At 42.5% G+C, this 13,109-nt stretch overlaps 1 protein-coding gene across 2 annotated transcripts in view; it reads left to right on the top strand.

The window, feature by feature from the left end:
* ATF6 (activating transcription factor 6) overlaps positions 1-13,109 on the top strand; it is a 243,267-nt gene that overhangs the window by 144,882 nt on the left and 85,276 nt on the right. The window lies entirely within an intron of this gene.

Raw genomic sequence — 13,109 nt, forward strand, 5'->3', positions numbered from 1 at the left:
GTGAGTTTCAATTATGTCTACCAATTCTTCCTTAGTACCTGTCCAAATTGTGAACAGGTCATCAATGAACCTTTTAAAGACTGGCAATTTATCACTGATACAAGGATTGGACAGAAACGCATCATATTCTATAGCAAACATAAAAATGTTCGCATACATGGGTGCCACCAAGGAACCCATGGAACAGCCTTTTACCTGGAGATAAAACTCATTGTTGTTCATGAAGAAATTGTTATGCAATATCAAAGACATTAATGAAACAACAAAATCAATCATAGTCTCACCAAAGTTGCTCTTAGATCGTAGAAAGTTCTCCAATACTTGAAGCCCCATGGAATGCGGGATTGTGGTATATAAGTTAACACATCAATTGTCACTAACCAGCTATCTTTAGGTAAAGTCTCAAAGTTCTGTAGCTGGTTTAAGAAAGACATAGTGTCCAAAAGAAAAGTTGGTTGTGCTTGGACTAAGGGCTGTAGTAATGAGTCCAAATAAGTGGAAGCAGGTTGTAGTAATGATCCTTGCGCTGACACTGTTGGTCGTCCCGGAGGGGGATTGATGCCTTTATGAATTTTGGGTAATGTGTACAATAATGGAGTCACAGGAAATTCAGGTAACAATAACTCTTTCACTGCCGTAGTGATGATGTTAAGGTCCAGTCCGCATTGCAATATTGTAGACAATTGTTTTTTATCTCATTCACTGGATTACGCAACAGGTTTCGATATGTGTCGGAATCTGGATGGTGCCTCGTGATTTCCCGATGGTAGTCACAAGTGTCCTGCAGTACGATCGCGCCCCCCTTATCAGTGTGGCGGATTACCAGGTTGTTGTTCTCTCTCAGGTTTTTTAATGCAAATCGTTCCACTTTGGTAAGGTTGGGATGTTTATGTGCTGTTTTTTTGACCAACTCTGGAGTCTCTTGGTCTAACAGACGCGAGAAAGTCTTTATACTGGCATTAGATGAAAGAGGCTCAAAGGATGATTTCTTGCCAAACTTTTTTAACGCTGCAGGAATTTGTGTATCTGACATGTTAGTAGGTATTGGATTATCAGAAAATAATTCTTTGAGCTTGAGATTCCAAACTACAGTAGCTCGTGTTTCTCCAATTGCCAATGGAAATCACTAAAAGGTAATGACGGAACATACGACAGTCCATGATTCAAAAGTTTGATTTCACTCGGGGAAAGATTGTGAGAAGATAAATTATAAATTAATTACACAACCAGCGGAAGGGGGCGTGTTTTACCCTCTCCTGCCCGACTTACTTTGATTTGCTGTGTGTGCTATTTATTGAGGTACAGTGGGAGCCACTGCCATCTATGTCCATAATAGGATTAAGTGAGTAATTGGATTACTCTGCTAATCCCCTACTCTATTGTTCTATGTATTGTATTGCAGCTGAGAACAATGGCGGTACTTGTGGAGTATCACGGCTTCCACGATGGGCATCGCACAGGAAAAAATTGCATGCCGTCGCATGCGATGCGATTTTTCACAGAAATCATTGATGTGTTAAAATCATGTTAAATGCACCCCAAAGGGCATTTGTTACTGTACCACCCCCACTATAAACGGCAACCCGAAGCGTGGCAAGCGCAGCGAGCCCGCGAGGGGCGGCGGTACGCATCCTATGACCTTTTCATACCCCCACTATCCACGTCGGCGTGGAGTTGAGAATAGAAAGTGTGGCGAGCGGACGCAGATACCTGTGAAGGCCGCGAGGGTACGCCGATACCTATGAAGGTATCCGCGTCCCCTCGCGGGGCTCGCTGCGCTCGCCACGCTTCGGGCTCGCCACACTTTCTATTCTCAACTTCACGTCGACGAAAAGGTCGTAGGACGCGTACCGCCACCCCACGCGGGCTCGCTGCGATCGCCACGCTTCGGGTTGGCGTTGATAGTGGGGGTGGTACAGTGTGAAAAATGACATTTGTGGTGCATTTAACATGTTTAATACTAATTGGATGCATTTGTGATCAAAATCGTATGCCATGGCATGGCATGCCACTACATGGCATGGCATGCGATAGGAGCCGTGATACTCCACAAGTACCGCCATGGCTAGCCATGGTGAGCCATGGCCAAAGGAACAAAGATGAAACTGGCTCCTACTGTATGTTTTTGTTCACATTTATCCTGATGACAATTTGAGAAAGAAATTGAAACGTTGATGACTAAGGCTTGTGCATAGTGTGAGTTATTTCTGCTACGAGTGCCGCACCTTGGTTGGATATATATATATATATATATATATATATATATATGTATGACAATTGTATCTGGCACTCCCTGTTGCTGATGGGTGAAGCTGATGGACTTGACTTTATTTCTTAAAAATCAGTTGTTAGAATTTACTTTATACAGAAAACCAACTGATTGAAATATGTTGCTTTGGTCTACCAGCCATCAACCACCGCATTTAAAATCCAGTCTTCCTATCTCCCAATTGGTGCGTGTCCTAAGAAACAACTCTGACAAATCGAATGCTAAAATCCAGATTAAGGAATGCCAGGAGAGATTCCTCAATAGAGGATATAGTTTGACCACTCTACAGAGATGCCTCACCAGGGCAAGAGACATTGTCACTAAGGACCATATACCATCACGGGCCTTAGCACCGGGGAGAGCGATCATCAATGTGACATGTGATACCAACCTTGCTGTGACACAAAAGACGATCAAGAAGCATTGGAACTTGATTCGAACTGATCCAGCGTTCAGCCGGCTTACAGATCCACCTCTGATAAGCATCAACAGGGGTCGAAACCTTAAGGATCTCCTTCTGAGGCCTGATATGAGACCAAATGAGGGGTCCAGGAGAAATTGGTTAAGCCAGGCAAAAGGGTGTTATCGGTGTTTCGGTTGTACCGCTTGTAGGGCTATGCAAAGTGGAAAATTCTTCTGCCACCCACAAAGCGTGAGGAAAATATACCTGAGACACAGACTTACCTGTCTTGATCACATCTACTTTTTAACCTGTCCCTGTGGACTCTTATATGTCGGAAAGACAATCCGTACCTATAGAGAGAGAGTGGCTCAACACAGGTCATCAATCCGTGTGGCATATGAGACAGGGATGACCGACAAACCTGTGGCTTCCCATTTCCTAAGGTGTCAACACCAAATTTCGACACTAAGAGGAATGATAATCGACTGGATACCACCTCCACCCAGGGGAGGCGACGGGACTTACACTATTGAAAGCCGAAGCACGGTGGATACATAGGCTGGAGACCTTAGCACCAAAAGTAGGTATATATATATATATATATATATATATATATATATATATATATATATATATATATATATATATATAAAAAGATAAGTGATCTTGTGCGCTGGCACCGTTCCCAAAAATAAGAAAACACCGTGAAGGTATAGATAAATGGTAAAACAGAAAGGTACTTTCCTTATCCTTATTTTCTTCGCCTGATTAAAAGGCTCACCATAGATTGGATTAATGGCGATATGTAAGAAATAGAATGTATAACATAGTGTGATACTGTCACAACATTTTATTCATAACACACAAGTAAAGTCACAAAAAACAAACTTTCAGCAACCCAGTTGCTATCTGCAACTGGGTTGCTGAAAGTTTGTTTTTGACAGTATCACACTATGTTATACATTCTATTTCTTACATATCGCCATTAATCCAATCTATGGTGAGCCTTTTAATCAGGCGAAGAAAATAAGGATAAGGAAAGTACCTTTCTGTTTTACCATTTATCTATACCTTCAGGGTGTTTTCTTATTTTTGGGAACGGTGCCAGCGCACAAGATCACTTATCTTTTTATATATATATAAACCTACTATTACTAAGGGAGTAATCTTAGTGATCAGTGCTGCAGGCATTAAGTTTCAGCGCATAGTGCCTAGACTCAAAACCAAACAATTCTTAGCACCAAAAGGCCTGAATGAGGTTAATCATCTTTCCATTTTTCTATAATTTAAAAACCGTATCTATTGTTTTGCAAAAACAATGAAGAAAATGCTTTGGATATGGATAAACATGAAAATGAAATTACTAAATTTTTTTGATACTGGTCTGGTATTGATAGCCATTGGTGGCATCTGGCATATGATCCTGTTTTTAATATAGTATAATTATAATGTTTGTTATATTTGTATGGTATTTGTTGGTATATATTAATTGAGCACATTGCACTTTAAATGGTGAAACAGGGTATGCCGCTGCAGCTGGTTGCCATAGCAACCCGTTTTTCTGCACTTTAGGTGTTTAAACTAATATTCATATGTTGAGCCGCTGGACAATTATATAAAAGAGCTAGGTGTTGTAAAATATATTTAGAGAAAGTTGATTTGCCTATTTACATTAGAAACGAGCATTGAAGCGCTGACTATAGAGATAACAGAAGCGTGGAACGCATGATGCGTTCCAATGACACAATCAGTACCGGCCCTTGGAGATACGGGCTGATACAGGTGACACAGTTCCGGAAGCGTGTGTTCCACGGCGGTGGAACGCACGCCGTTAGTATAATATACTGATTAGCACTTTCCCATGGCTCGGGTCATTCACTACTAAAGGGGGCTTATCGCTCGCTAATGTAAGTACCCATCTGTTGATTTCATGAATGAATTTTATGCTTTATAGCATGACTTTTGTCATATTTACAGCCGGAGGGTGACTTCCGGGGCGGGGTGCTGTGATAATGAGCTGCATAGGTATTTAAACCCTGTTAGTTCAATAGGGGATTCACACTTTGGTGGTCTTGAGGAAGGTCCCTGCGCGGACCGAGACGTCGGCTTATTTCACTATGTGTGAATAAAACTTTATTCCAGAAGGATATAACAGCCTGGTGAGTGCTAGAGGGTTTATTTGTGCATACAGGCAACGTTTCGGGGCTGCTCCCCTTTCTCAAGCCAAACGACAACAAGACAGTGCAGTGTGAAACCCAGAAAGTTAACTGTTTCATTATCTGCACATGCTGTAAACCTGATTGGTGAATCTAGAGTATTTAGTGACTTAACCATCTCATGAAATGAGGACACGTCACCTCTCCAAATTACCAGCACGTCATCGATAAATCTACGATAAAAAATTATATTGGCTTCGTTTTGTGTGAAGATGAATTCTTTTTCATACCAGTTCATGAACGTGTTGGCATAGGCTGGGGCCAAATTTGACCCCATAGCCGTGCTGGCTACTTGCATGTAATATTCACCAAGGTACATGAAATGGTTCATCTCCAATACTACAGTCAATAGTGATAGTTTGAATTCAATTGGTGGACCTTCATAGGGACCATGGCGTAATGCTCTCTCCACTGCAGCTATACCCTCTCCATGCGGAATTACAGTATAGAGAGAGCATACATCCATTGTTGCCAGGATACATCCAGGTGGTATGGGACCCATGGCCCGTATGTCTGAAATCAGATGACCCGTGTCTCTCAAAAAGGACTGTGTATTTTTCACAAAAGGCTGTAGATAAAAATCTACAAAAATGGCCACAGGCTGCAATATTGACCCTCTTGTAGAAATAATAGGTCTACCCGGTGGTCTATCCACCTGTGGCTTCCCATTTCCTAAGGTGTCAACACTAAGAGGAATGATAATCGACTGGATACCACCTCCACCCAGGGGAGGCGACAGGGGACTTACACTATTGAAAGCCGAAGTACGGTGGATACATAGGCTGGAGACCTTAGCACCAAAAGGCCTGAATGAGGTGAATCATCTTTCCATTTTTCTATAATTTAAAAACCGTATCTATTGTTTTGCAAAAACAATGAAGAAAATGCTTTGGATATGGATAAACATGAAAATGAAATTACTAAAAAATTTTGATACTGGTCTGGTATTGATAGCCATTGGTGGCATCTGGCATATGGTCCTGTTTTTAATCTAGTAGAATTATAATGTTTGTTATATTTGTAACAGGGTATGCCGCTGCAGCTGGTTGCCATAGCAACCCGTTTTTCTGCACTTTAGGTATTTAAACTAATATTCATATGTTGAGCCGCTGGACAATTATATAAAAGAGCTAGGTGTTGTAAAATATATTTAGAGAAAGTTGATTTGCCTATTTACATTAGAAACGAGCATTGAAGCGCTGACTATAGAGATAACAGAAGCGTGGAACGCATGATGCGTTCCAATGACACAATCAGTATGGGCCCTTGGAGATACGGGCTGATACTGGTGACACAGTATCAGAAGCGTGCGTTCCACGGTGGTGGAATGCACGCCGTTAGTATAATATACTGAATAGCACTTTCCCATGGCTCGGGTCATTCACTACTAAAGGGGGCTACTCGCTCGCTAATGTAAGTACCCATCTGTTGATTTCATGAATGAATTATATGCTTTATAGCATGACTTTTGTCATATTTACACCCGGAGGGTGACTTCCGGGGAGGGGTGCTGTGATAATGAGCTGCATAGGTATTTAAACCCTGTTAGTTCAATAGGGGATAGGCTTCACACTTTGATGGTCTTGAGGAAGGTCCCTGCGTGGACCGAAACATCGGCGAATAAAACTTTATTCCAGAAGGATAGAACAGCCTGGTGAGTGCTCTCTTTACAAATGGACTGTATATGGAAGTGGTCTTTTGGACTTTTTTCTTTCTGAGATGGACACCCCAGCAAATCCCAACACTTTCTCCCTCCGTGGGTGTCCACGACACCCATAAAGGGAGAATAAATCAGCTACCTGCTGTGCCTCCAGGATCTCTTCTACCGCGCTCTATAGCCCTGTCTGCGGGAGTGGGCACCCGGAGCACTCTGCTCTCCTTGGACGCTGCTCCGAGCTGCCCACCACGTTCACTCCGCACAGACACGGGGGCTGTAGCGCCAACACACCCCCCCTCGTTGCCCCCGTCGTCCTCCTCAGCGTCTTCCTCCTGCTCAGCTGCCATCACTGCATGTGCTGCTGCTCACCTAAGCCTGGCGCCCGTACACAACAGCACAGAGGCTGCTCACTATTGTTCTTCCCTGTCTCAGCTGGCGGGGTGGGGGGGGGGGGTTGGGGGACACCGTGCGCCGCTCTTGCCAGGGCTGCTGTGTCTGCCACCCTCAGCACACTGCCCCTAACTGCTTCTCTTTACTGCCTTACTGGAAAAAAAATGCAGTCCGTGGCAAAGTGCCGGCTCCCAGAAAGTTTAATTGTCGGAGGTTATGAGTGCCGCACCGTCTGGTCTGTATACTGCTTTATTGCTGTGAAGGCACCGGCCACTATTATACCTGAGATTTGGAGTGCCAGACCCCAGCAATCTATCTGGTTGGTTTCACTTGCCGAGTGATTTCCTCCAGTTTTGGGCACCCAGCGTATTATAGTGCATGGTCATGCATCTACAGGAGGACCAGTGACACCACATCACCTGTTTGATGTCAACCCACACAAAGTTTGTCTACATGAGTGGTGGATAACTACAACTAGTACAGTACATCTCCTTTTCCAAATCCACATCTAAGAATGGCAGAAGAAGATGTATGCAATCTGTTCAAATTCCCGATGGGAAAGACCCACACCTTTTTCAGTGCAATCTTACTGGAAAAAGGCTTGGACGACGAGGTGGAGTTATTGTCGGCAGACCTTGTGTTCAGGGATCTGCTACGTCTAAAGAAAAAGGAAATTGATTTCCATTTACACGCATTGTCGTTAAGTGACTATTACCAACTAAAGATGATCCCTTAGGGTTTCAAAGTCAGAAACTGCCCGACTATCGTACGCTTTGACCCCTCATTTTGCAAAAAATGGGTCGGGATCCTGAACTGTTGCTCTTTTGACCTCATGGTGTTGGTCATCGAACAATCTAGCAAAGCGCTCCATAACATCACAGACAAGATTACTAAATTTGAGGACATTAACCTGGCGACACTATCCACTGATTTGGACACAGATTGGTTGGATTGACTTAAACAACAACTGGTGACATACAAAAAATAACTTATTCAGTTCAAGAAAGAGAAACTCAGTAAGGTCCACGGGGACTATGATAGGCATTTGGTCTACAGATGGCTATCGGGCAATCCATCAGAAGGACCAAAGTGCCCCTTCTTAAGAAGAAAGCAGCGCGGCAAAGGTCGTCCTTCCCAATTTGATACCGATACTTCACAAGAGTTCCAACATCGACAGTGACAGACTTCCTCAGAGTCAAGTCCCTTTAGAGAGAAGAACCAGAGGCACAAGGACAAGAGCGCCCCCCGCAAGAGAAAGTATACCCACAGAGGACACCAATGTGACAGGCAAAAGAAAGCCGGGCCGTCCACCAGTGATAAGACCCTAGTCTTCAACCTGTCGCCATACGAACTATCTTATAGCGAAGAACATCTGCTTAATCGTGGTCTTTCATTTATCCCCACAGTCCCCTTTGAAGACTTCAATTGGCAAGTGGAGCGACATGAACTTCTGCGAAAGCTGAAGCTTTAAGAATTCTTCGCTAACAACCCCACATCCACTTCTACCATTGAGCCATGTCCGATACCGACAGCGATCACCAAATTCAGTCCACCATTGATGTTTGAACCTTACTCATGCAATGCAACTATAAAAACATTTGCACAGAAAATTGATCATGATATTGAGACAACCATACAGCATCTAGATCCCGCACATCCTAACCTCTCTGTAAACGAAAGACATGCACTGAAGTCCTTAATGGCTCATAAAAAACTAATTATACTTGCGTTAGACAAGGGGGGCGCGGTAGTGCTCTAGGACATCGAGGACTATCACAAAGAAGCGATGCGACACCTCGGATGCCACGACCTACAAAAAATTATCATGCAATCCTGCAAAAAACAATTGAACCAGATTCTACAATTAGGAGTTGATCAACAAATCATCTCTGATAAAATTAGAAATATCCTGTTACCGATATCGCCAAAGGTACCCATTTTTAATACCTTACCAAAGGTTCATAAGGGCATAAATCCACTGCCAGGCCGCCCGATTGTGTCGGCTCAAGACTTTCTGTTACAACAGGCAGCCACTTTCATTGATGATCTGTTACAACCGCTAATTAAAAAAAACAATCCTCCTTTTTTTTTTTTTAGATACGACCACGTTCTTAGATCAATTACAGCCACATATGAAATTATCTGAGGACTGTTGGCTGGCGACCATTGACGTCATCAACGTCAATAGTACTGTGATCCCAAATACATCGGGACTTATGGCACTTAAAAAATTCCTGGATACTCATAGTAATTTTGACCCCCCCAAAAAATCGAGTTTATTATGTTATTAATGGATTTAATTTTACATAATAATTTTTTTCTATATAACAATGATTTTTATTTACAGTTGCGTGGCTCCGCAATGGGTACTTCAGTCGCTCCATCATATGCCAATATTTACATGTTTGCCATTTAGTTTGATGCCTTTTTTACTGATCCCACTGATGCTTTAAATTTTGTTTTCTTCAAACGTTATATAGATGATTTATTTTTTTTGTGGAGAGGGGCCCACAATAATTTGAAAGACCTTATACACAAAAATATAATACAACAGACAGCCCAGTGAAATTTACGTTTAAAGTCTATTCCTCCAACGTTCATTTCATTGATGTCGACATCAGACGCAAAGATGACACACTTATAACCAGTGTCTTCATCAAGTAGTACTATGCTGCAACCGCAGCATTGCCATCCACAAAAGCTCATTAACAGTTTACCCTATTCACAGATGATGCGGTATAGACATATCAATAGTGATGACCTACAATGTAGCCGACAACTTGACGATTTCATAGCTAAACTATTACAGAGAGGCTACAAAAAAACTGAATTATTACAATGCAAAGAGAAAGTGCTTAAACTAGATCGGTATAAGCTACTGCATAATAATGGTACTTGTGTACTAGCACGGCGCCCATCGCATTGCAGACCATAAGGCATGCAATGGTATGCGATGCCATGCGATAGCAGGCGATTTTATACAATTTTAAATTGTATACCATCGCATTAGATGCCATTGTATCGGATATACAATGGTATGCGATTTAAAATTGTATAAGCACCCTAATGGTTTTTTCCATGTTAAAAGTGGCCCCTACAGTATAAGTTAATTAAACGCGATGGTTGCTTTGTATGTTAAAAGCACCCCCACTATCAACGCCAACCCGAAGCGCAGCGAGCCCGCGTCCTACGACCTTTTGATACCCCCACTATCCACATCGGCGTGGAGTTGATTTTATATAGTGTGGCGAGCTACTGAGCCCGAAGCCTGGCGAACACACCGAGCCCAACGCGGGGACGCGGAATACATGTAAAGTAATATGCATGCACTGGCGGGGCTCGCTGCACTTGCCGCGCTTCGGGCTCGGTGGCTCGCTTCGGCTCGCCACCCCATTAGGGTGCTTATACAATTAAACATTGTATAGGGGGCTTATACAATTTAAAATCGCTGTGCATCGGGTGTATGCCATGCGATGCAATGCGATTATATTTCATGCGACCTAATATCGTGGGCGCCGTGCTAGTACACAAGTACCTATAAAATCTGATATAAAACCTAAAGAGAATTCGGACAATGTAGTCCCTTGGATAAGCAAATACAGCCTCTAACAAAATCATGTCTACAGTGAAAATGAATTGGCCGATTCTACAGAGTGACAAGTTACTCCCCTTTATGCAACAACGTATCATGCCTTGTTTCTCGAGGGGACCCAATTTGAAACAAATGTTAGTAAAAACTGACATTTCAAACAAACCAGTCAGTTTTTAATGACAAGTGACACATTCTCACATCCCCATACGGGAAAAAGCTTTAAAATTAGACACCACTTCACATGCAATTCGTCATTCATTATTTATCAGATCATTTGCCCCTGTAGCTTATGCTACATCGGGAAAACCAATTGCGAATTTAAAGAACGCATGGCGATGCACAGGAGTTCAATTCGTCAAGTGATTGACAGTGGTGAAGTGACCAACCTGTTGCTTGTCACTTTTTGGAAAAGGGACATTCCTTAGCTAGCCTCAGGTACCTATTTCTAAGAGAAGAGGAAACCGATCTCAGCTTCTATTACAAAAAGAAACACAGTGGATACACCGGTTAGATGTTATGCATCCCCAAGGTCTAAATGAACAGCTCTCCTTTGCTATGTTTCGCTAATTTCGTTTTGCCCTTTATTAGTATACATATATTCTTTATACCTAGCTACTATGTTGTTTAAATCTTGTTGTACATGTTTTTTGGTATTTTTTGGTATCTTTTTTGTGCTTTGTTTTTTGTATACACGGTTACATAGTTACATAGTAGGTAAGGCTGAAAAAAGACTTGTGTCCATCTAGTTCAACCTAGGATATTTATAAAAGATTGACAGATTATATTTCTCATATGTACTTTTGGATGTTTTTAACCAATAGGTGTTTGTCCAACCTTATTTTGAACGTATTTAATGTGTCTGCCGACACCACCTCTCCAGGGAGAGAGTTCCAAAGTTAGACTGCTCTGACTGTAAAGAAATTTTTTCTTCTAGCTGAACAAAATCTTTGTTCTTCTAATCTATACTCATGCCCTTGCGTCCTAGACTCCTAGCATGTCCCCCCTTAAGTGTCTCTTTTCTAATGTAAATAGTCCCAAATTGCTTAATCTCTCCTCGTAGCTTAAGTTCTCCATTCCCCTAATAAGCTTTGTTGCTCGTCTTTGGATTTTTTCTAATTCAATGATGTCCTTTTTATAGTGCGGGGCCCAGAATTGTACACCGTATTCGAGGTGCGGTCTTACCAATGCTTTATACAGTGGCATGATTACCCTTGAGACCCTAGTTTCCATGCCGCTTTTAATGCATGCTAAAATTTTGTTTGCCTTTTTTGTTGCTACATTACATTGGGCACTACACCCCAGTTTGCTGTCTATTTGGACTCCTAGATCATTTTCTAGTATTAAAATACCCAATTCCTCTCCGCTAAAGTTATAACTAGCACACTGGTTGTGTCTCCCAAGGTGCATAACTTTACATTTATCCACGTTGAACTTCATCTTCCACTTTTTAGCCCATTCCTCTAGATTTGCAAGATCCTTTTGAAGCGTGGTGACATCTTCTGATGTTTTAATAACTTTGCTTAGTTTTGTATCGTCTGCAAAGATGGATACATTGCTGAGTAACCCCATCCCAATATCGTTTATAAAAATGTTATCATGGTGATGGTTCCGTCTCGGGCGCTGATTGTCTCTGTTGAATGACGTCTGCTCCTGACGACGGAAGGACGGGCACGCTATCCCGCCCAGTCCACGCTGCTCTACATGTTATGTTTGTCTATATTAAAGTCAGTGTTGTTTAAAAATTTATCATGATGACAAATTAATAAAATTTGAAACGTTGATTGATTATATACCGGCTCGCAGAAAGTTTCATTGTCAGAGGTTACAAGTGCCGCACCGCCTGGTCTGTATATGTATGTCTGTGTGTGTGTGTGTGTGTATATATATATGTGTGTGTGTGTATATATGTGTGTGTGTGTGTGTGTTCACTCTAAAAAAAATTTAGGGCAGGGTGCTGACCACTGGAAGGGCACATTTTTCAATCGCGAGGGCACATTTTAATTTAAAAAATCAAATGTTGACACCTGAGCATCACACCATCAGCACATTTATGCTTTATAATCCACCTTGTGACACCTGAGCGTCACACCATCAGCACATTTATGCTATATAAACCATCTTGTGACACCTGAGCGTCACACCATCAGCACATTTATGCTATATAACCATCTTGTGACACCGGAGCGTCACACCATCAGCACATTTATGCTATATAAACCATCTTGTGACACCGGAGCGTCACACCATCAGCACTTGTGCACAAATCACCCCCATCTACAGGGATCTCAATATGACTAGACGCTAATCCCAGACACCGGTAACACACAGTATAATTAATGCATAAGGTTAAATGGGTGAAACTCAGCATCCAATGCAACTGGTACACTGACACTGCGCCCACTGCCCGGCGCCTGGTACAGTAGCAGCCAGACTATCACTGTACTCACACAGAGACTATGCCGGCTGCTAGCCCTCAGCTTCAGTAGCTAGGTACATAGTGTGCAGGGCGTGTGTGTGCGGCGATAGTGTATCCTCAGTGTACGGGGGGGCAGCACTGCCGGGGCGCCGATAGTGTACCAGAT

The sequence above is a fragment of the Crinia signifera genome, chromosome 8 (genome assembly GCF_055691185.1).
Source record: "Crinia signifera chromosome 8, ASM5569118v1, whole genome shotgun sequence".
Taxonomy (NCBI): domain Eukaryota; kingdom Metazoa; phylum Chordata; class Amphibia; order Anura; family Myobatrachidae; genus Crinia; species Crinia signifera.